This window comes from Diceros bicornis, chromosome 26 (genome assembly GCF_020826845.1).
Source record: "Diceros bicornis minor isolate mBicDic1 chromosome 26, mDicBic1.mat.cur, whole genome shotgun sequence".
NCBI classification, from domain to species: domain Eukaryota; kingdom Metazoa; phylum Chordata; class Mammalia; order Perissodactyla; family Rhinocerotidae; genus Diceros; species Diceros bicornis.
Genome location: NC_080765.1, coordinates 38,361,275 through 38,384,496, shown reverse-complemented (window position 1 = coordinate 38,384,496; position 23,222 = coordinate 38,361,275). Strand labels below are relative to the sequence as shown.

The following is a 23,222-nucleotide window of genomic DNA, read 5'->3' as shown; positions in this document are numbered from 1 at the left end:
CACATCCTTGCCTAGCACCTGGCCCTCAGCCCTCCCTGAGTGTTTGCAGAGTGATTAAAGCTTCTGATTACTTGTTTGATGAGAAGACGAGCATTGAACATTCTACAACTCCCACTATATCATCCCCGAATTCATACAAATAACATCCTATTTCACCAACATCAAGTTCTTGTCTTCCCATTTTGTGCTATGATCCGCTTTTCATGAGGGAGGTTCTTAAAGCTGACAGTGGACGAGGGTTTGGGGACACATGGACCCTCCCTCACTGGCCTTAAGGAACCCATTTAAGGGAGGCAAAGTTAACCAATATGGGGAGATGTGGGAGCAGACACAAAGGGGAAACTGAGTCCAGATTCCAAAGCAAGTGGAGGATCTAGGGTACATGAGCAATGTCAGAACAGGAGGTAGGGGACAGCGTGGCCGAGCACACAGAAGCAGGCACACCTGTGTCCTGTGGGCAGGCAAACAATGGTTGACCAGGAGGGTGGGGTCGGGTTACGGGAGCCTTCACACCACCAAGGGCCCGGCCCGGGCGAGGCGGGTACCAGGCTGGACCTTGGGGGAAGGACCCTACAAAAGGTTTCTGTTTAATTAACCAGCAGCCCAAGAGCGACTTTAAAACCCCCCAAAAGTTTCAACTCCTGCCAAGAACGAGAGTTCAGACTCCAAAAATAAGCCTCAAAGCCTAGAATACCAGGAGAAACCAACCATAGCAAAGCCACTCAACAACTCCCCAGGACGGTAAACACACAGGAAAGGCCCGTGGCCGGCAGCCAGGGAGGTCCTCTCCCCAGACCACATCTACACACAGGGAAAACGCCAGTGTGCTGCTTCACTCTGAGCGACGGTCTCTTTCAACATCTCTCCCAAAAAGTATCTTAACCATTTTCTAAAATCGATCCCCTATTTCTCACTGCCTTCTTAAGTCTAAAACATAAATAAACAAGAAAATGCTTGTGTCGGCTTCTTGTGGTTCTGTGCTGTCCCAGGCTGCCCACGGTCCGACCTGGGGCTGCCGGCAGCCCCCATCGCTCCCTCCATCTGCTGCCTCACAGGTTCTGAGGACGGGGAAACCAGAACCCAGGGTGTAAGAACTCGGTGTGAAGGAAGAGTTACTAGTTTCCTTGGGTGCCTCCTATGGGTAAGATAACAAGCTTGGGCACCTGGCTGGATGATAAAGATCTGCATTACTTGGGAGTCTTGTATTTGTTTATTTCCTCAATTCTGGCTAAATTCCAGATGACTGCACGTATTATAACGGTCATGTCTTTGAAAATTACAGAAAACCCCAGTCTCGCCTTTAGCAAGATTAACGGATAAGGTGAGGAGAGGGTGGTAAACATTACCCATGGCATTCTTTCAAAGCCTGTCCCACGTCCCCTGACCGTCCCACACCATCCAGCCCTCGATGACATATGCCTTCCTCGTGCATCCTGATTGCTTCCTGTCTGCAAGTTAGACTCCTTTCCCTAACTGGACCACACGACACCCCTCCAGGGGAAAGGCTGTGTTCCACATCTCTCTGGATTCCCCATGGGGCTTTGGGAAAGCCACGCACAGAGCACCCCCTTGCAGAGCTGATACATATTGCGTGTGTATCCCATAGACAATGGGGAGCTCCACAGCACGAGCTCTTTAGAAGTGTGTATTTTTTAAATAAGGAAAAGATAAATCTTCCTTACAGAAGAAGTCCAAATGATACACACAGATTCTCTCACCTCCGGCTGGTGGAGTTTAATCTCCAGCCTCCCTCTCCTGGCTATGGGCTGGATTTATTGCTTTTAAAGAATAGTCGATGAGGGCCGGCCCCGTGGCTTAGGGGTTAAGTGTGTGCGCTCCGCTGCTGGCGGCCCGGGTTGGATCCCGGGCGCGCACCGACACACCGCTTCTCCGGCCATGCTGAGGCGGCGTCCCACATACAGCAACTAGAAGGCTGTGCAGCTATAACATACAACTATCTACTGAGACTTTGGGGGAAAAAAATAAATAAAATTATAAAAAAAAAAAAGAATAGTCGATGAAAAGAGGGGAAAAAAAAAAAATCCTACAACGGAGAAACCTGGCAAACACGACCTTAATCTAGCGGAGAAGGATGACGTCATTAGCGATGTCACGTACTCCCTGATGGGATGTGACAAGAAGGGCACTTCACCTCTGTGGCCTTCTTCCCCAAAACCATAACCCCTGTGTGATCATGAGAAACACATCAGACAAAATCCCTGACAGGTATTCCTCAAAAACAGTCATGAAAAACAAGGAGAGACTGAGAGACTGTAACAGACCAGAGGAGACTGGGGACAGGGCGACGAAATGCAGTGTGGTCCCCAGGATGGGACCGCGGAACAGAAAAAGACATCAGTGGGAAAGCTGATGTGCTCCAAATCAAGTCTGGATTTGCTTAATAGCGAGGTACCAATGTCAGTTTCTCAGTTTCCCAAATGTTCTGTGGTGACGATATAAGATGTTAACAGTGGGGGAAACTGGGTGAGGGGTTTACGGGACCCCCTGTACCAACTTTGCAACTTTCCTGCAAATCTAAAATTAAACTATAGGGTGAACTGGAACAGGCTGGCCTCACCCAAAGGCATTCAAGTTCAATTTTAAAAAACCAAAATTTTTAAAAAGTGTATTCTGGGGCTGGCCTGGTGGCACAGTGGTTAAGTGCGCATGCTCCGCTTTGGCGGCCCAGGGTTCCCAGGTTCGGATCCCAGGCACGGACCAACACACCGCTTATCAAGCCATGCTGTGGCGGCGTCCCATATAAAGCAGAGAAAGATGGGCACGGATGTCAGCCCAGAGCTAATCTTCCTCACAAAAAAAAAAAAATACTTTCTTAAAAAAATACACTTTTTAAGTGTATTTTGCTTAAATACCAAAGATTAAGTAGAAGCGGGGAGGATGATGAGGGTTTCTAATATTTCTAATCGGGGAAATAAAAAAAGAGAGAGAAAGGGAAAGAGATCTCAAAATTTAAGCATAATGGTCAGGCCTTAAAGTTTAAGGACACTCCCAACTCCTCCCAGCTGAAAGCAATGATGCCGGCCACAAACCTCCCCTCCCTTCAGATGCAGATTTCCGAACTCTCACAGAGCGGTTTCAACCACACGTGGGTGATAAAGTCTTCTAAAAATACACCCTCATGCTGCACGTAGAAGTTTTCTTGATTTCAGCATCAGATCGACGCACAACAGGCAGGGCCTTGAGAGAGAAGATAAAGCAGCTTTTCAACCACCAACTTAATCCTCTAAGATCAATTCTCTCGGGAAGAAAAAGGAAGATTATTCAATTCCACTCCCCGCACCCACCCTCCAGCTCCAGAAAAGAAACCCGGGGCAGCGTCTCTGAGAACATATCACAGAAATGACCCCGGGAAAAAAGGCATTCCTTCAGCAAAAGAGGGGCATACATGCAAACTGCCAAGTCTCCTGAGAAAACAGCCTAGTTGGTACACAGGTGGAGAACCAGCTAGGAAGGCCAAAAAGATCTGGTCTTTTAGGGTCTCCGGAGAAAAATGTTCTTTCCAATAATGTGAGCATAGTGAAACCTGATTTCAATAAACCCTAAGGAACTATGCAACTTGTACATTTATTAAATGGAATATTGCTCAAAATCCTTACACTGAGGGCCATTGGCTAGCAAGCTTTAAAATACAAAGATTCTGCAATGCTGTTTTTGTCCTAATAGAATTTAACTTGCCTATGGCTCCAGAAAACATCCAAGGCAAATGGTGCTTCTTAAACTCTAGATTAATAAGGAGGCAGAATTTAGACACAAGGGAAAAGGGGGATCTTCAGGCCCCTTCAGGAAAGGAAGTTAGAAACTGCACTATAGTTCTTAGGCTATTTGACCCCAAAACAAACTCAAATTCAGTATATCTCAGTAAAAATGTGGAAGCTCACAGAAAAATATGTCAAAGAAACGTTTTCAAATTGCATCTTCTGAATTCAGTCTGTTTCTGCAGAGCGATGTGTTCCACAAGTCAAAGGTAAAGTTACCACAATCTGAAAGCCAGGTTCAAGTGTGGTGTAACTACAAATTACAGTGATTTGTGGAATGGAAAATGCTTCCACTGGGGAGCTGGGCTGCTCCCCCAGAATCAGAGAGGGTAATTTCACTCTGGATTCCTGGTGAAACCACATCCCCAGTTTCCACATGAATGATGGTTTCTTGATGAAACGGGGCAATGAGAACATTAATAGGACTGCATCAGGAGACGAAATTGCATGGACCCTGATTACAACTTCATACAAAAACAGGCACCATGAGAAAAGATCAAGACACCCAACAAGAAAAACTAAGGCTAGCTGTTTCGTTCACATAGTGAGATTGTGCCTGATCTTCTTGATCCTCCAAACTGTCATATAACTTTTAAAAATATCAAGGCATCATCTATGAATAACGTCCTTGGATTCAAGGTTAAGGCAAGTCAATTTACCCCAGGAACACTGTCCACTCTAAAGCTCCAGGAGCTATGTAGCTTAAATTCTCCATCATTATTTTCTCTGAAGTTAACACTGATGAAAAAAAAAGTGCCTCCGGCTTTTAGGATGGTGAATTAACCTCCCACCCAGTACAGGCCAAGCAGAGAACGACGACACAGACATCCTCCATACTGCCCTTGTTCTGTCCATGCCTTAAACCCTATGAAATTACACACACTTCTTCCCTGAAACAGTGCGCAGCCCAGGGGCAACTTCATTAGTCACGGAAGTGTTATCACGGCTGCCCAGGGTGCCAACTCACCTTCCAACAAGATGAAATTGTGGGGACCCAGGAAAGTCCTGCTTTGAGCTCAAATAACAATTTCAATATAAGTGAACACCAACCAAGTTCAGAACACGCCACAGGCAGCCAAACGGGCACCAAAGTCACACACATCTGTACCAAAGAAAGGCAGAGTTGGGAGGTCTATCTGCCTGATGGATGGACCACCCCGCCCACTGGGCTATTTTTACTGCAGTAAAAGTGAAAATGAAAGAGGACAAGTCGCGTGCCAACACACTAGGACTTTCTCCTATGGATCCCCTTTTCCCCACTGTCACTGTAGCTTGGATTGATTGATTTTTGGGGGGAGAATTTTAAGTCCCTGCAGGGTACCAGCCCATTCCCAGAGCAGCGTGATACAGGCCTCCGACCAGCAGGAATGGCTAACAGCAACAGAGCACATACATGTTGATCTCCTCGAAAATTAACTCAGGCTGGAAATGACTTCCGGCTCCTTCCCTCTCAGCGCTTCCCCTCTCACTGTTGTCAACCCCGGGCTTGTCTGTGCCACCTCTGAAGCTTTGCTAAGACCCTTCCGCTCGTCTGGAACGCTGCCCACCACGTCCACAGCTCCCTTCTGCCACAGGTACTCAGGCCTCTGCTTTTCTATTCAACTCCCCTAACCTGGCCCCAGGCTCACAGTTCCCTCCTTTCCACTCCTCTCAAGCCCCTCCCACGCATTAGTGAGCACTGGCTTTTCCACCTGTGTGTGTTTCCCCTTTCCACCCACAGCGTACACCCCTCAGGACTGGGAGCCATTTCGTCTGTGCCCTTTAAAGGGGAGCATTTTATTTCCCCACAGCCGGCTCATAAAAGGGAGTGAAGGCACAAAGGGAAGTTGACTTCAAAGACAGAGAATCACTTCAATCTAGTATTTTAGAGACTTAAGAAATTGATCCTCTGCCTCAGAGCAATCAGCGAGTCACTTAATCCACAAAAACATTACAAGGATACTTTTTCAAATGTGAATAAAAGCATCTATTATTAATGCCTTAAAGTAACAGGAAAGAGGGAAGGAAGACTGGCCTCTCCCATAGTAGATCTACAACAAATGTTTCTTAGAGAGTTTGGTGCACCTTCAGCTCCCAGAGCAAGGCTGAGAGGAAAGCCAAGGGCAACATGATTGTTCTTCTATGCCAGGTAGGGCAAGTCACCTGCTCTCTGGCTTCTGATCCAGTTACAATAACACCAAACAATAGTGGAGTCCCAGATAACAGCTCATGCCTCTCTTCACACAGCATCCAAAGTAGTTCTATTTTAAAAGTCACCCTGCTGGGGCCAGCCGGCCAGCACAAGCGGTTAGGTGAGCGTGCTCCGCTGCAGTGGCCTGGGGTTCACAGGTTCGCATCCCGGCCTCGCACCTACGCACCGCTTGTCAAGCCATGCTGCAGCAGCGTCCCATATAAAGTGGAGAACGATGGGCACGAATGTTAGCCCAGGGCCAATCTTCCTCAGCAAAAAGAGGAAGATTGGCAGATGTTAGCTCAGGACTGATCTTCCTCACAAAGAAATAAAAAAAATAAAAGTCCCCCTGCCAAGACTGGGGGTCGGGGTAGGAAGGGAAATAGGGCAGTCAACACACACCAATGCAAACCGTATGTTTCCTTAAAAGGGCCCCAGGGGAAATTCAGGGCCAACCAGTGTTCCAGGCAGCCCCTCAACCACCACCACGTCACTGGCCCAAGGAAAGGATTTATTTCCCTTGAGAAGACAAGTTGGAGAGTCAAACCTGATGGCTGAGATGGGAAGGCCCTGTGGCTTCCAGAAACTGTGGATTTCCCAACCACCAAAGCACAGTCCAACAGACAACGACATCCCCCTCACTATCTGGAAACACAAAAGCGACTAGAAAACTACTTAAGTCCAACTGGCCTGATCCCTGGAATGCATGGCCCTTCCAGAACACGCTCGTTCCCCCCACACCTCCTCTCCCTGGCCCTGACCGGGATCTGCGGGCACCACACCGACCCCACTGTCCAGATCCATACTGATCTGAAGAGCAGAGAGGAGAGGCGACGTCCACCTCTGCCACAGGTTCCCCGAAGCATCCATCCTGCGCCGGCAGGGGACGGGGTCCAGGCCACCCCCAGAGCTCACACGGGCCCACCTTACCCCGTGGGGAGGGGTCTAGCCATGGCCACGGCTCCCTGCGCGCGCGCTGAGTCCCGCATTTTCACCTCTTGGGGGCTCCCTAGGCCCCCGGGTGTCCACACAGGCATCCGCCCAGGGCGGTCCTGGATCCTGCGTGGAACCCCGGGGGCAGGGGCAAAAACGCAGATGCCGTGGCCCCTGGACGCCGAATTTCTGGGACCAGCGTCCAGAAACTCGTCGGGATTTTTTGTTCGTGTTGTTTTTGTTTCTGAATCCCCGGCTGACGACTCTGGAAATCTCAACTTTGAGATCGCTGCCACCAGAGCGAATCGCGACTTTCCTGAAAAGCCCCGGGGCGTCCTCTCCGGGGAGGGCGGCACCGCGGGCGAGGAGGGGCGCGCTTGCAGGTTGGGGCCCGACGACCCTGGCGCGCGCGGTCCGCGGGCGATCGGCCCCCTCGGGGAAGCAGGATCGGAACCCAGCCTGTCCCACGGCCGGGACCAGCGGCGGGAGGCTGGAGACCCGGCCCGGGCCGGCCCCGCGCGGACGATCTCGGCCGGACTCCCACGCCCTCACTCCGCCTCGACCCCCGGGACCGCCGGGGTCCCCGGCCGCCACCACCCGCGCCACGCCCGGGTCTCCCGGCTCCGAGCCCCGGGCAGGTGGCGGCGCCGCGGGGCCCCCGCTCCCCGCCGCGCGCCCCGCACTCACCGCCGCCCGCGCCGCCAGTCGAGCCGGGAGGTCTGAGCGGGGCGCGCAGGCGGCGGGCGGGGTGGCCGCGGAGGAGGGCCCGGCGCCGGGGGCGGGGGCTGGACCGGCCGGGGCGGAGCGGCGCCCGGGCTTCCGGCTGCTCCCGCCTCCGCGCGCTGCCGCGACCCGCGCCCGCCGCCCGCCCAGCGCGGCCGGACACCCGCCGGAGAGCCCCCTCCCGCTCCTGCCCGTCCCCTCCACCCCTGCGATCTCCACTGCCCTGCGGTCACCGCCGGCCTGCACCCCAGGCCCCGCTCACTTCCTGGAACCCTCGCGCTGACCTCGGAGCCCCCCACTCGCCGCCTCAGGTGTCTCCCTTTTCGGATTGTGCCCCTGCACGTGGATCCCCGCTCCGTGCCCCGGGCACCCCTCGCCCTCCTCTCCTGATTCCCGCCCCTGCTCTCCCCACTGCCCTAGGTCCTCCATCTGGCAGTCCTTCTTCCCGCTCTCAGTCAACGGACCACCAACCTCGAGTTGGGATCCCGTGCACCCTGTCCTCCGGAGGGCCACCCTTCTCGCCCCATAACTCAATTCTGTACGTTCAGACGCATCCGGACAGCCCAAGACACTCCGTGTTGCCTGTGAGTAAATCACCCATTGTCTCTGGGCCTCAGTTTCCTGTTTGTAAAATGGGCATCGCAGTACCCATCTCCTAAGGTCTACTGACATAATGCAGGCAAGGGGGTTAGCACACCTTAAGTGTTAAATAAAACCTATCAGCTGTCTTCCTACTTTGCATGCCCCCAGGGTGGCCCGTGCTCCTAGGTACTGTCTCACTCCATCTCTGAAAGCTCTGGAAATTAGTAATTACTGTTTCAACATCCTCTCAACCCTCTGTCCCTAAATGGGTGCTGTCTACCTATCTGATAAGAGCCCCATTTGCCTGTTCCTGTCATAACAGCAGCCCTGATCCAGAGGGCCCTCTGGGAAGTTATTATAGGGCATTAACGAGCCTGTGTGGCTTGAAGAGTACAGAGTCCTGGAGACGGGCGGATCCCCAGTGTGGCCATCTAGAGAAATGTCACTTGGGTGGAGAACCTATAAGCACTGTGGTGGATTCATAGGTCTGGATCCTAGAACTCCTCTGGTGGTGGAATCCCCTGCCTTTTCACTGAGACCCTAGAGACACTGAGACCCAGACAGGGAGAGTGACTTGCCCAAGGTCCCACAGCAAACTGTCCCCTCCCTCCCTATCCAAAGCTGTCACCACCTTTGCCACGCTGCCCCAGCTACCATCAGCTGTGAACGTATTACTCAACTGGAGGACGGGATTTCAAAATCTTCCCGAGCGTGGGAGTTGCCAGGTAGCTGTTATTACTGAGGCCAACCTTTTATTGTTTTAAAGCTATAGAGGAAGCTGGGTTATGCTTGGTCTCTGCCATTCTCCATTCTCAGGGGTCAAAAAGACCTGTTTTCCTGACATTAAACCAGAGTATCATAGACCATCGCTAGCAGGACCATCGCTAGCAGGACATGAGCCCTACAGAAAATCTGTCAAAGCAAAATGTTCAAGAAACAGCCCTGTGTGTTTCTTCTTCCCTCCCTCCCTCTTTCTTTCTTCCCCTCTGTAGAGGGAAAAGCACTCACACACGTGAATTTCCTTCTTTTACTACCACATCCTCATTCGTTTTTCTCCCTCCAACTGCTGAGCCACAACAGGAGCTGACTTTGTTTTTATCTGTCCTAAACACACTGGGCTGTGAGCTTGTGATTATTTATGGGGAGAGTTGTAAAACTGTAACTTTTTTTAATACCCAAAAAACCACAGAGATCGAATTTCCAACCCAACACTTCCAACAGAGGAAGAAAAATAAACCGGCCACATGATCATCTCAATAGAAGCAGAAAAAGCACTTGACAAAATCCAACACCTTTTCATAATAAAAACACTGAACAAACCAGGAAGAGAAGGAAACTTCCTCAGCCTGATAAAGAGCATCTATGAAAAGCCCACAGCTGACGTCATCCTCCACAGTGAAAGACTGGATGCTTTCCTCCTGAGATCAGAAACAAGCAAGGCTGTCTGTTTTTACCACTTCTATTCAACATTGTATCGGAAGTCCTAGCCTGGGCAATTAGACAAGAAAAAGAAATAAAAAGCTTCCAGATTGGAAAGGAAGGAGTAAAACTCTCTGTTCACAGATGACATGATCTTATAATATAGAAAATCCTAAAGAATCCATAAAAAAAACTGTTAGTGTTGATAAACAAATTCAGCAAGGTGGCAGGACACCAGATCAACATACAAAAATCAGTTGCAACTCTGTACACTGGCAGGGAACAAGAAAAAAGGAAATTCAGAAAGCAATTTAACTAAGGAAGTTTAAGATTTGTACACTGAAAACTACAAAACATTGCTGACAGAAGTTAAAGAAGGCCTGAATAAATAGACATTCATGTGGTACAACAGTCAGAGTTCTATCAGAGAAATGGAACCAGAAAATGAGATAGATAGATAGATAGGTAATTGATAGATAGATAGATAGAATATACATGAAACTCTTGGGCAGGAGCTGAAGCTCTAGTTCATAGGAGGAATTCTTCCTCTGGGAAATCTCACTTTCGCTCTTAAGGCCTTTCAACTGATTGGATGAAGCCCAAATTACCAAAATAAACTCCTTTACTTAAAGTCAACTTGTTGTAGAAGTTAACCACATCTACAAACTACCTTCACAGCAACACCTAGACTAGTGTTTATTTGAATCACTGGCTACTATAGCCTAGCCACGTCAACACATATAAATAATTAACCATCACAGATGGCAATAGTCTCCAAACTGATATACAGATCCAATGTAATCTCTATCAAAATCCCAACTGCCTTTTTAGCAGAAATAGGTAGGCCAATACTAAAATTCATATTGAATTGCAAGGGACCCTGAATTACCAAAACACTCTTGAAAAAGAACAAAGTTGGAGGACTCACACTTCTCAATTTCAAAAGTTACCACAAAGGTACAGTATATCAAAGCATGTGGTGTTGGCATAAGAATAGACATATAAATCAATGAAATAAAATTGAGAGTCCAGATACACTCTCATACATCTGTGATCAAAGGGTTTTTGAGAATGGTATCAAGACCATTCCATGGGGAAAGAGTCTTTACAACAAGTGATGCTGGAAAAACTGGATATCTACATGCAAAAGAACAAAGTCAGATCCCTACCTCATGCCATATACAAAAATTAACTCAAAATGGAAAAACTATAAAACTCTTAGAAGGAAACAAAAGTGTAAATCTTCATGACCTTGGATTAGGCAATGGTTTCTTAAATATAACCCCCAAGACACAAGCAACAAAAGAAAAAATAGATAAATTAAACTTCATCAAAATCAAAAACCTTTGTGCATCAAAGGACACTATCAAGAGAATGAGAAGACAACCCACAGAATGGAAGAAATATTTGCAAATCATACATTTGATCAGGGTCTAGTATCCAGATTTTATAAAGAACTCTTACAACTCAACAACAAAAAAAAAACCCAATTTTTAAAATGGGCATTGGGATGATGAAAAACTTCTAGAGAAAGGCAGAACTATAGAGACAATAAAAAGATCAGTGGATGCCAGCGACTGGGGAGGGAGTCAGAGTGAGATGAATAGACAGAGCACAGAGGAATTTTGGGGCAGTAAAAATACTCTGTATGATACTATGATGGACACATGTCATACATTTGTCCAAACCCAAAGAATGGACAACACCAAGAGTGAACCCTAATGCAAACTATGGACTTTGGGTGATCATGATGTCAACGTAGGTTCATCAGTTGTAACAAACGTACCACTTCGGTGGGGATGTTGATAATGGGGAAGGCTATGTATGTGTGGGGGCAGAGGGTATATGGGAATTCTCTGTACCTTCCTCTTAAGTTTACCATGAACTAAAACTGCTTTTAAAAAATAGTCTTTTGTTAAAAAAGTTCTGGAGATGGATAATGGTGCCAGTGGCACAACATTGTGAATGTACTTAATGCCACTGAACTGTACACTTAAAGATGGTTAAAATGGTAAATTTTATGTTCTGTATATTTTACCAGAAAAAAAAACAATTAAGTTAAAAATGGACAAAGGACTTGAGTAGACATTTCTGCGAAGAAGATATACAAATAGCCAATAAGCACATGAAAATATGCTCAGCATCATTAGTCATCAGGGAAATGCAAATCAAAACCACAATGAGCTACCACTTCATACACACTGTGGGGTCATGGTAATAGGAAATAACAAGTACTGGGAAGGATGTGAAGAAATTGACCGCCTCATCTGTTGCTGGTGGGAATGTAAAATGGTGCAGCCGCTGTTCCATCCCTGGGTACACACACACACGAGTTGAAAACAGGTATTCAAACAAAAATTTGTGCAGGAATGCTCATAGCAACATTATTCACAATAGCCAAGAGATAGAAATAACCCAAATGTCTATCAATTGATGGAGGCATAAACAAAATGTGGTAATCCATACGATGGAGTATTATTTGGTCGTAAAAAGGAATGAAGTACCAACACACGCTGCAACATGGATGAACCTTGACAACTTGATGCTCAGTGCAAGAAGCCAGACACAAAAGGCCACATACCATATGACTCTATTTATATGAAATTTGGAGAATAGCCAAATCCGTAGAGATGGAAAGTTGATTAGTGGTTGCCAGGGGCTGGAAGGAGTGGGAAATGGGGAGTGACCACTCGTGGGAATGGGGTTTCTTTTTGAGGGTGCTAAAAATGTTCTAGAAGTTGATAATCGTGATGGTTGCATAATATTTTGAGCGGACTGAATGCCACTGAATTGCAGAGGTTAAAATGTTAAATTTTATATTACGTGAATTTTATCTCAATTAGAAAAAAAGATAAACCAGATAATTCCTGTGCTCTGTTAGGACACAGCAGGAGGGGGCCACACAGTTTTTACATGACATGTGTGACAGCGTCTCTTCCCAGTGAAGACTTTGCAGCCGTGTAACCCAAAAGGGCCCGAAAGGAGATCTGGGAAGGACACACACACGTCTATACCCCTGGAATCCCGTGGACCAGGCAGAAAGGGAGAACCTTCCTCTGGTGTAGTCTGACACTTCAGAAATGACTGCAGCCGGGGAGAAAAACAGGCTGCCTAAAAGAACGCAGAATATGATCCCATTTTTTGTTTAAAAGAAAAAAAAAGTACATACACACACCTGGAAAAAGGCTTCACACTTTTTCAAAGATAAAGAAGTCTCTAAATAGTTGTCTCTGAGTGATGAGAATTTTTTTTCTCCTTTTGCTACTCTCCATATTCCATGTTCTGACGTTTTAAGGACAAATACAAATTGTAGTTTAAAAAAAATGAATTTTCAAAAAAGGAACCCGGTTGCCAGAAACAGCCTCCTCTGACTGGTCTGTGTTATTCATAACAAGGAATTCTGGTAACTAATGTTTCCATAACACCTTTTCCATTTCCAAAACACGTTTCCCACACACGTCACGTGATTCATTCTCCCCAAAGCCCTGTGCCACAGAGACTCTTACTGGAGAGTTAGGCAGATGGGGAAACTGAGGCCAGAGGGACGAGAGGTTTGCCTGACGTTGCGCCCCCACCCTCTGCCCGGGTCCTGGCGTCCTGTCCTTGCTGGGGCCCTGGCCCAGATAACCCCTTTGTTTCTGCTGCTGCCAAGATGGAGCCCAACCCAGCTGAGCTCAGGGGCAGAGAAAGGCCTTGGTAGGCTTGCCAGACGCAGCAAATAGAAGCACGAGACGCCCAGTTAAATCTGAATTTCAGATAAACAGCAGGCAGTTGTTTAGTGTAAGTAGGCCCCAAATGTTGCAGATGTATAATATATTCCCAGTGTTGCCCAGGACATACTTAAACTGAAAAATCACCCGTTGTTTGTCTAAAATTCACATTGAACTGGGTACTCTCTGTTCTATCTGGCAGTGCTACCCGCCTGGTCTGCTTCTGGCCGGAGCAGGAGGCCCGAGTCTGCGGGCAGGGCCTGGTCTCTGCCCGTGGGCCGTGGCATCAGCAGCCAGCGCCTGTGTTTCTATTTAACAAGACATAGGCAAGCCACAGCAATGGGCCAAGGATGCAGAATGAGCCGCCAATACAGAACGATGATGATGGCGATGGTGATGGGAAACACTAGCTGAGTCCCCATTGGTGGCCGGACCCTGGACAAAACACTTTATATTCATTATCTCCTGACAAAAACCCTCCTGTTTTACAGATGAGGAAACTGAAGCCCAGAGAGGTTAAGTAACAAGCCTGAAGTCACACAGCAAGAAGGTGACTGGAGATGGGATTTGAATGGGGTCTGGCTGACTCCTGAGGCTGCCACACAGCCTGTCCGCTCCCTGAGCTGACATGTTCTGGGGGCTGAGATTGTTCCAGGGGCGAGGACTAGAGTAACAAAATAAAGAGCAAGGTCCCAGTTCCCCTGGAGTTTATGTTCTGGTTGGGAGCAGGGGAGATAGATAATAAATCAATAATAAACGAGTACCCTGTGACTCTGCAGTCATCACTGGCTCTTTCTCAATGTTCTAGGCTCCAGGAAACACATGTCTTCATGGCACAGAAGAGCTTCATTCTCTGAGATCCACTCCACAGCCCTGGGCGGGAGGGGGGTAGGGTGGGCGGAGCATGAATCCGGGAATCATATTTATTTAACCCACAGTCACATGGTGCACCAGGCACTGCTCCCCCAACAACCCTATGAGGGAAGTATTATCATCTCTACTTTACAGATGTAGCAATTGAGGGCCAGAGAGGTTAAGCAAGTTGCCAAAGGTCACACAGCTAGTAATGGTAACAGTGGTATTTGAACTCCACTTGCCTGGCTCCAAGTCCGTGTTTAGCCACTAGGTCACAGAGAGCTTCGAGCCTTCTAGAACACACAGACCTGTGTCTTTCAAGCTGTTGAATCTCAGAGCGTTTCCCTCCAATGATCTCCTACAGAGCCTCAATCCACAAAACAGAAATAAGCAGTTCTGCTGAAGCAAGCCCCTGCCCTCCCCGTCTGAAAGGGAACAGTCTGTCAACTTCGCCCCAACCATCCGGGGTCTCTGGGCAACTTCCTCCTCCCACTCGGGGCACCCACGAGGTCCTCTGTCGCTTGCACACCAGACACCGGTGCCACCTGTCCATTCGACTTTCAAACGAGCTTCCCTGTCTGGGGTTTTCTCCCAGGCGCACCACTGCTGAGCTGTTTCTGCGCTGCCTGGAATTTGGATCTGAACACCAGTGTTTGTCCATCAGCTCTGGGCGCCTGGCACCAGCTGCAGAGCTTGGGTCAAGGCCGGTTTCTCTCCCAGCCAGAAGGAGAAGTGCAGGCAGGGGCTGTGCCTGTGGGTCCAGGGCAGCCTGGAATTGCCCAACCTCCAGAGGGTCTGACCAGAGCTCTGGGGTGGCGGGCGGACGGTCAGCCCCTTCGGTTTGAGGAAATGGTCTGAGCAGTGGTGATGACTTCGCGTCTGTCATGAGACCTGGGCCAAAGTCCCCTTCTTGGCTCTCACCCAGCAACAGGACCTCACCAGCCTCAAATTCCATATTCCCCCGTTTTCTCCGCTGTCCTGCCGTCTCCCAGTGTGGCCATGACAGTGAGATGAACTCGGGAAGGGCACCATGCCTGGCACACAGTAAGGCTTTAGTTGTTCATAGCTGTTATTATTACTGTTGTGTTGCTATTGTTGTTCAGCTCCCCTTCCATCCAGAACAAAAACCCACAAGGCCTATGAGCGTGTCCCCATTTATTGCTAGAACCAGTTTTCATCTGCTAGCAGCAGCCACAACCTCGTGATAAGAATGGTCCCAGCCCAGTGAATGTACTCATGACATACACTCATGTACTCATGACTCATGTACAAACTACCAACCACCCCCAACTTGATCTCCTGACTCAGTTTCCTCACAGTCTGGAGAGGCATCAGGGCCCTCCCTAAGGCCTCCAGAGCCCTATGTGATCTAAGCCCCATTTCATCTCCAAACACCCTTGACCTCACTCACTCCACTCCAGCTACACAGGCATCCCTGCTGTTCCAGCACAGTCCTGCCTCAGGGCCTTTGCACTGGCTGTTCCATCTGCCTAGACACTGGCACCCCAGGTATCCACATGGCTCGCTCCCTCCTTCAAGCCTTTGCTTAAATGTCACCTTCTCAACCAGACCCACCCTGACCCCTATCTGAAATTACAGCCATCTCTCGGCCTCTTGACACTGCCCCCACTTTTCTGTACCACTGACTACCTTCTAATTAACGATGTTATGTTCATGATTCCATGTCTGTCCCCCCAGCTAGACTGCCAGCTCTGGGAGGGCAGGCCTTGTCGTGTGTTGCTCATGGATGTGTCCTGGAGGCCCAGCACAGGCCGGCACATGAATAAAGAGTGCGCAGTCTGGAGGGGAAGGGGCCTCTAAGATTTCTTCTCTTTCCTTGGCTAAACAGATCGAGGGCTCAGTGTTCATTACTAGACCTACCGCATTCTGCACCAAGAATATCCTCTTTCTAAAATCAGAATTTTTGAAAAATTCGTGATCGTTCACTACATGCCGAATGCAGTAGGAGCTGCTCTTAAATGCATCATCTTGTTTAATCTTCATGACAACCTATCATTCTTAATAATAACAATAACAATAATAAACACATAGCCAGGCATCAATCCAGCATGTATATTAACTAATTCAATCCTCACAAGAACCCTATGAGGCAGTACTGTCATGCTCCCATTTTACAGATGAGGAAACTGAGACACAGAGAGTTTAAGCAGCGTGCCCAAGGTCACACAGCTAGTTAGCGGGAAGGCAAGATCAGAATCCAGCCAGGCTCTTTCTAAAGTCTGTGTTCTTACCCATTATTCTATCTTTTTCCCCAAGTAGGAATTACAATCTCTGTTTTATAAATGATGAAGCAACGAGACCCAAGCTTTTGCCACCTGTAAGTCTCAGAATCAGGATTTGAACTTAAGATAGAACTGCAAATAAAAAGCGCATTCCGATTCACTGCACCCGAGGGGTCCCATGCCCCCTCGTGTGAACGCACGCGTGGAGCCAGCTTGTACCGCTGGGGAACTTGCTGGCCGAGTCGCACAATCTAAAAGGCCCAAAGGCCCCAGGAGAGAAAGCCAGCGGCACAGAAGAGCTTGGAGTCGGGACTGAGGAGGGTCCCCTCCTCGGAAGCCCTCCAGTGACAGAAGAGGAAGCGAGGAGGAGAAACGAGAAGTGAATTGGACCCGACTCATTTCTGAAACAGACATAGGTATTTCCCAGCATCACATGCGAGTTGTGAAACATCACAGAAGTCCCTGTGGTCATCGGATGGGGGGTGCCCTGGGCGGAGCACAGGGTCCTCTGCGCCCCCCGGACGCACACCTCCACGACCCCTCCCCGGCCGTCCCAGCGGCAGTCAGGATGGCCGAGGGGCGCTTTGCTTTTTGCCCCGGGGGTTCCACGCTGGGAGTTCAGCGCACGGCCGTCCTTGCAGCTGTGCGGGGACGGGGCTCCCGCAGAACCTCGCTGGGGACAACGCCAATGGCTGTTAGGACGGAGCAGGACACATGCGTTATGAAAACCACTCCATAAGTTCCTCTGCCACCAGGAAGGAGGAAGAAACAGCCCTGTCTGTCCAGTTACGGAAAGCGGGCTGCGAAATGCTCAAGTGCAAAAGGCGGGCTGTAGCACAGCCAGTGCCAACAATGGGTGTTGTGTTGTTGTGTTCACATCTACAGCCGTTGTTTCGCTGAAAGGCACACCAAGAAGTGGGGCGTGAAACCATTTGACTGGGTTATGACCAATCATGTGTCTTTTTAAATGAAATGGAATAGAACAGAACAGAACAGGCAACAGTGACAGGGGATTTTCACATATTGGGGTGTATGGGGTAACTATTCTCATTCAAAACTCATTCGGCTTGAACTAAAAAAAAGCCTGAGTTAAGGCCTATCAAACATACATTGTACATCTGCTTTAACCATTAAAATAAGAATGCAGGGGCCGGCCATGGCATAGTGGTTAAGTTCAGCACGCTTTGCTCGGGCAGCCCAGGTTCACAGGCCCGGATCCTGGGCACAGACCTACACCACTGGACAGCCATGCTGTGGTGGCGACCCACGTATACAGTGGAGGAAGACTGGCACAGATGTTAGCTCAGGGCGAATCTTCCTCACCAGAAAAAAGAAAAAAAAAAAGTGCATACTTCTGCTCCTACAAAGCCAGTACAGCCCTATTGGTAACGCCCTTATTTGCACTCCTAAAATAAGTTCCCTTTCCCAACATCAGGGTCATGTTGACCCGCTAATTTGCAACTAAATATCTCTTTGAAACTTTGATGAAAATGCATCCTGAGTGTGTTTAATGTACATTCTTTGTTCTAAACAGCTATGACTGTAACGAACACCGCATTTCTCTGGAACACGTTCTTCCCTTGTGAAGACTGCCTTCCCGGATTATGATCCTCTCTCTGGCTCAAGTAAAGGTCACCTGATTTCTCTCATCCAGAGATTGGTTGTTGGTTATTTTGCATCGACAAACTGACCTCGATGGGTTCGATCTTTTTGTGAGTGCGGAGGCAAACAGCACAACCAAAGCAGAAGTGGGTGAAGAAAAGGTTTATCGCTTGCACAAGCAACAGAGAACACCGGGGATAGTTCTCAAAGCAGTGCCCCACCCCCACCCCCCAGCTCAGTTCCCTAGAGACTTTATACACAAGAGAGCAGAGGATAACAGGTTTATTTGTAACAACTGTGTAACAATTATGTTCATCCAGGGCACATGCATAGCAGGTAAACATGTTATTACATACACCACATGATCTAAAAATGGCTATTTGGACCCTCCCGGAAGAGGAGAATTTAAGATGCTAATAAGTTAAAGTAACGTTAGGACGCTTGGTGCTGCAGCATTTTGCAGGGGTTTTGCTGCAAATGTGTGTTTCTCTGCAAGATAGCAACATCTGCAAAATGGGGACATCAATTTCTGCAAAAGAGAACACATAGTTTCTTCTTGTCTGAAAAACAATTGACAGACCATGTTAGTTGTTGACCAGATCCTCAGTAACCCTTTCTTTGCCTGGTTCCCTGGTCACAAACAGAATAGACACCCCCCCACCCCCGACAGCATTCCTTATAATAAGGATCATTGCATGAATCTTCTGTTTTAGTTATATGCCAGTGTCCGTGTGTGCACTGAGTTACAATGCTTTATTTTTTCACTGTGGCTCGTAGCTGAAAAAAAATTGGAAAACCCTTGATGTGGAAAAGATCTAAAAGAAAGAAAGGATGCAAACAGCCAAGGGTGGCTCTCCCTGAAGAGACGGGGCGCCTGGGCATGTATTGCTTTTGCAATAAAACAAAGACCTTTTTAAACCTTCTAGAAAAAATAAACATCCCTGCCTCAGTCTCCAGGAAAGAGGCTGGGCTGTTTGAGCTGTCAACAAGTTTCTGATGTGAAAAAGACCAAATCTCTGCCTGGAGGGGCTCTGCCTCCCAGGGGGGGTTCGGGGGCCTCCCTGGTTTTTTTCCACACGTCCTTCTCTTCCTTTCCAGAAAGCCACAGGATCATCCAAAAAGGAAACACGCCTTAAGATGTCAGTCTTCATTTTCCAAAATGGAACAGAAACCCCAGTTTTAGCTGGCGGAGCGCTGGGGATGCGGCTGCCAGCTGGGGAGTGGGGTTGGAACCCTCCTCGCCACACGCAGGCCGGTTTTCCTGCATTTAGACCAATGTGACAATATTACAGACCATTAGGAAAATCGATGGACCCCCGCGCCCCCGGCCCGGCCGCCATCTGCGCATGCGCACATTGGGTTTTTTAGCTTAGCGTGATGTCGTTAAGTATTTTCCATGTTGATGAAGAGTTTTCATAACTCCTTTTCACAAATACTTCTTAAGAATCCACCCAGGGCTTAGAACATCCGTGTTGCGCCAGTGATTTCCTGTTATAAATGTCGCTGCTGTACATATCACTGGGCATGTGGCCTTTCTTTCTTTTTAGGATTAGTTCCTTCTGGCAAATTCCCAGCAGTGTGATTGCTGGAAATGAAAGCGTAGACCCTTCCAGGCCTCCGAAACACTCTGCCAACTGCTTTCCTCAAGGGCTGCGACCCGGGCCTTTTTAGGGAACTGCTGGCTGGCAGTCACCACCACCTCTGTCTTCTGACGTGAGACATCTGTGACCCTGGAGCCCCGTGTCAGGAAGTGGGAGCAACGCAAGAAAGAAGGAGACTTCCCCTCCTCCTCCAGGAACCAGCCAGGGCCAGAGACACCCCAGAGCGGCCTCAGAGGGCAGTGACGGCCTCCGTCCCTCTTCTCCCACCGTGGGAACCTGGATCCCAGGCGCTCAGCGGCCCGAAGCCAGGGCTGGGAGGATGGGCATTTTTTCTGGCTGAATTCTGCCCCGTGGACTTCATCATTGGGCTGGGGCCATGAAGAACATGGTCCAGAAGGTGTTATGCGGGGTGTCTTAGTCCGCTCGGGCTGCTAAAACAGAATACCACAGACAGGATGGCTTATAAACAACAAACATTTATTTCTCACAGTTCTGGAAGCTGGGAAATCCAAGATCAAGGCGCCTGCACACTTGGTGTCTGGTGAGGACCTGCTTCTGGGTTCACGGATGCTCATCTTCTCTCTGTGTCCTCACACAGTGGAAGGCGCAGGGAGCTCTGGGCCTCTTTTATAAGGGCACTGACCCCATTCATGAGGGCCCCACTCTTGTGCCCTAATCACCTCCCAAAGCCCCCCCCCCCCTCCTGACACCATCACCTTGGGGTTAGGATTCAACAGAGGCCGGCTCTCTGAGCCCAGATCCCGATTCCCAGGATGCTCCTTCTGTTCGGCCTTTTCTCTAGCCACCCCGGTCTTGCCAGTTCCACCAGCCTGAACTGCCCAGGGGTCACCTGCCTGCCGAGCCTGCACAGGCACCACACCTTCCATCTTGCTGTCTCCTGGAGACAATGCCCTTTCCGCTCCTCCCCAACGAACCCTGGCTTCCACCAGAGCTGCTTCCCCCTGGAAGCCCTCCCTGACTACCTTCAACAGATGAACAGGATTCAACAGATGAATTTGGGGGGCACGTTCAGTCCACAGCTCTGGGCAAATGCTAAGCAGAGAAGACAAGGGCTGTCCTTTGTCCAGACGGGGCAGGTAGATGGGTGGGGACACAGCTCAGTGTCGGCTCTGCCTTCAGGGACCCCCACGGACCTCCAAGAGGCCTGGGGCTCCTCGTAGATGAAAAGCTGCTGCGTCTGCTTCCAGGCGAGACCCCGCACACGTCTTTGAGGGTTGGCAAGAAGGGAAGGAGGTTGGCGAGTGCTTTTGCTGGCGCCCACCCCTTCCCAGTGTGCGGCCCCTCCCTGCCACATGTTCTCTGCGGCCACAGCAGGTGGGGGAGGGAGCGGGAGGGAGGGTGACACAGAAAGAGGGAAGGCGAGGAAGGGAAAGAAAAGGAAATGAGACAAGACACGGAGTGAGAAAGAGGAGAGGGACTGAGGAGAAGAAGAGCCAGCCCCTCGCGGGGTGTCTGTGTGTTCTGAGCGCTTCAGCACGACTCTCGAATTCTCGAAGCACACCTGAGACAGGTGTCACCATCCACCCACTGAGGATCAAGACCAAACTCTCACTGTGGCCGTGGACCTGGCCCATGGAAGCCTCCTGCCCCCCGTCCGGCTCCCCGCTTTCCCCAAGGGCATGCATTGCTCAGGCCGGATGTGTAATTATCCATTTAGTTAATCGATTGCTTTTCTGTTAAGCTCATTACAGACCATTACAGAACACCTTCAACACCACCTACTTGTGGTCCATCTGATATCACCTGTGTCCTCCCGCCCCCACCTCTGCCACTTGATTTTTTTTTTAATAAACTTTTTTTGGAGGAATAATTTTAATTTCACAGACTGGATTATTTTGAAGCAAATCCCTGACAGATCATTCCATCTGTAAACGCTTCGGTGTGAGTCTCTACAAGATGAGGACTCTTCTGAAAAATATAACCCCAAAACTCTGAGTTGCCGGAAAAAAATGAACAATTCCTGCATTTCATCCAGTGTCATCCAGTCTGGGTTTACATTTCCCCGACGGTCTCATAAACATTCCTAGAAGAATCTGGCCTGTTCGAAATAGGATCCTGGTCACTGTGTCTCTAGCACCTGGCGCTCAGCTCGTTTGGCACACAGTAGGTGCTGTGTAAATACTTGCTGGGTCAATGAATAAGAGTCAAGAATAATAAAAACAACATTTTATCACATATTCAGAGTATTTCTCAAGCTGGGCACCGTGGATGTTCTCATCTAATCCTGACGGCCATGCAGAGAGGTAAGCTTTTTGTGGTCTCCACTTTACAGAGGTCACCACTGAGGCACAGAGAGGTGAAGTGATTTGCCCAAGGCCACACAGCGAGGAGGTGACACCTGAATGAACAGGTGAAGAAGGCGGACCTAGCTCACCGTGCCAGGTGCTACACTTGACCTGGCAGCAGCCTTCAGTCTGCAGGTGCGACGCTGAGATGCACGCCACCAGGCTGTGCGGGGCCGGCCTCACCGCTGCCCGCAGTGCCCCAGCAGCGTGAAGACAGACGGGCACCTGGCACAGTCTCCAGGGCCGGGGGTTACTCCCCTCCCTACAGACGCCCACCTGGGCCCCATCGGTGCCCTGCAGAGGAATTCCGGACCTGCTTTCCCTCCCCTGGGCCCCAGAGGGAGGAGCAAAGATCTCAGGCCACCCTGTCCCCGTTCGGTCATGCGGCAAATGTTTATTGATCAGTACTAGATGCCAGCCACAGTGGCAGGAAAGAGGTAATGGCCAAGATCAAGTTTGAGCCCAGTGGGGAGAAGACAGGCCTTAAATGAGACTGCCACATGTGTTAATAACAGTCAATGGGAAAAGGGCACAAGGGAAGGATGTAGAGGATCTAGGTGCATCTGGGTGGGGTGGTCAGGGAGGGCTTCCTGGGGGAGGTGAGGCCAAGGCTGATGAGTGTCAACTCCTGAAGCGAGTGGCTGAGTCCTCTTACGATTTATTTTAAACAACTCTAATTAATAAAGTACTATTAACAATAACCATTACGAACAATAATCCAATGGTTAACAATTATTGGATTATGTTGTTTTGTTTTTTTACATGTGGCATCTCCTTTAATCTTTACAATAACCCAATGGGTAGAGACTATTATAAACCCCATTTTATAGATGGGGGAACTGAGGCTCAGAGAGGTGAAGTAATTCGGCCCGGTTACAGGACTTGGTAGGTGGTGAAGCTGGGGTTTGAACCCAGGCCAGCGGGGTCGCAGGCTCTGACGGCCTTTCCTTTCTCCAGAGCACCTGCATGCTGATGGACCACTCACTAGACCCCGGCTGGGGCCTCCTGGCATCATTCGAGGTCACCTCCCTTCTCTGACCTTGGACCCTAGGCCGTCACAAGCGGTCAGGGTCAGAGCCACAGGCTCTGCACAGCCAGCTCTGCAGTCAGAAGGACCTGAGGTCGACCATGGCCCTGGGGCACATCAGCTGTGTGACCTGAGGTGAGCTCTGCAACCTCTCTGAGCCGCTGCCCCCGAAAAGCGGGGATGACAAAGGGGCCGACCTTGGGCATTCCAGGCAGAAGGACCAGCAAGGGCAAGGAGGCGGGAGCCTGCGGGGCGTGTCTGGGGGACTGAATAGC

General features: G+C 49.4%; 1 long non-coding RNA gene across 1 annotated transcript; it reads left to right on the top strand.

The window, feature by feature from the left end:
* Positions 1-7,803: 7,803 nt before the first annotated feature.
* LOC131422649 (uncharacterized) lies at positions 7,804-12,828 on the top strand. Its single transcript, XR_009224129.1, has 2 exons — positions 7,804-8,186; positions 12,485-12,828. It is a non-coding gene; the product is annotated as an uncharacterized LOC131422649 (long non-coding RNA).
* The last annotated feature ends 10,394 nt before the right edge of the window (positions 12,829-23,222 follow it).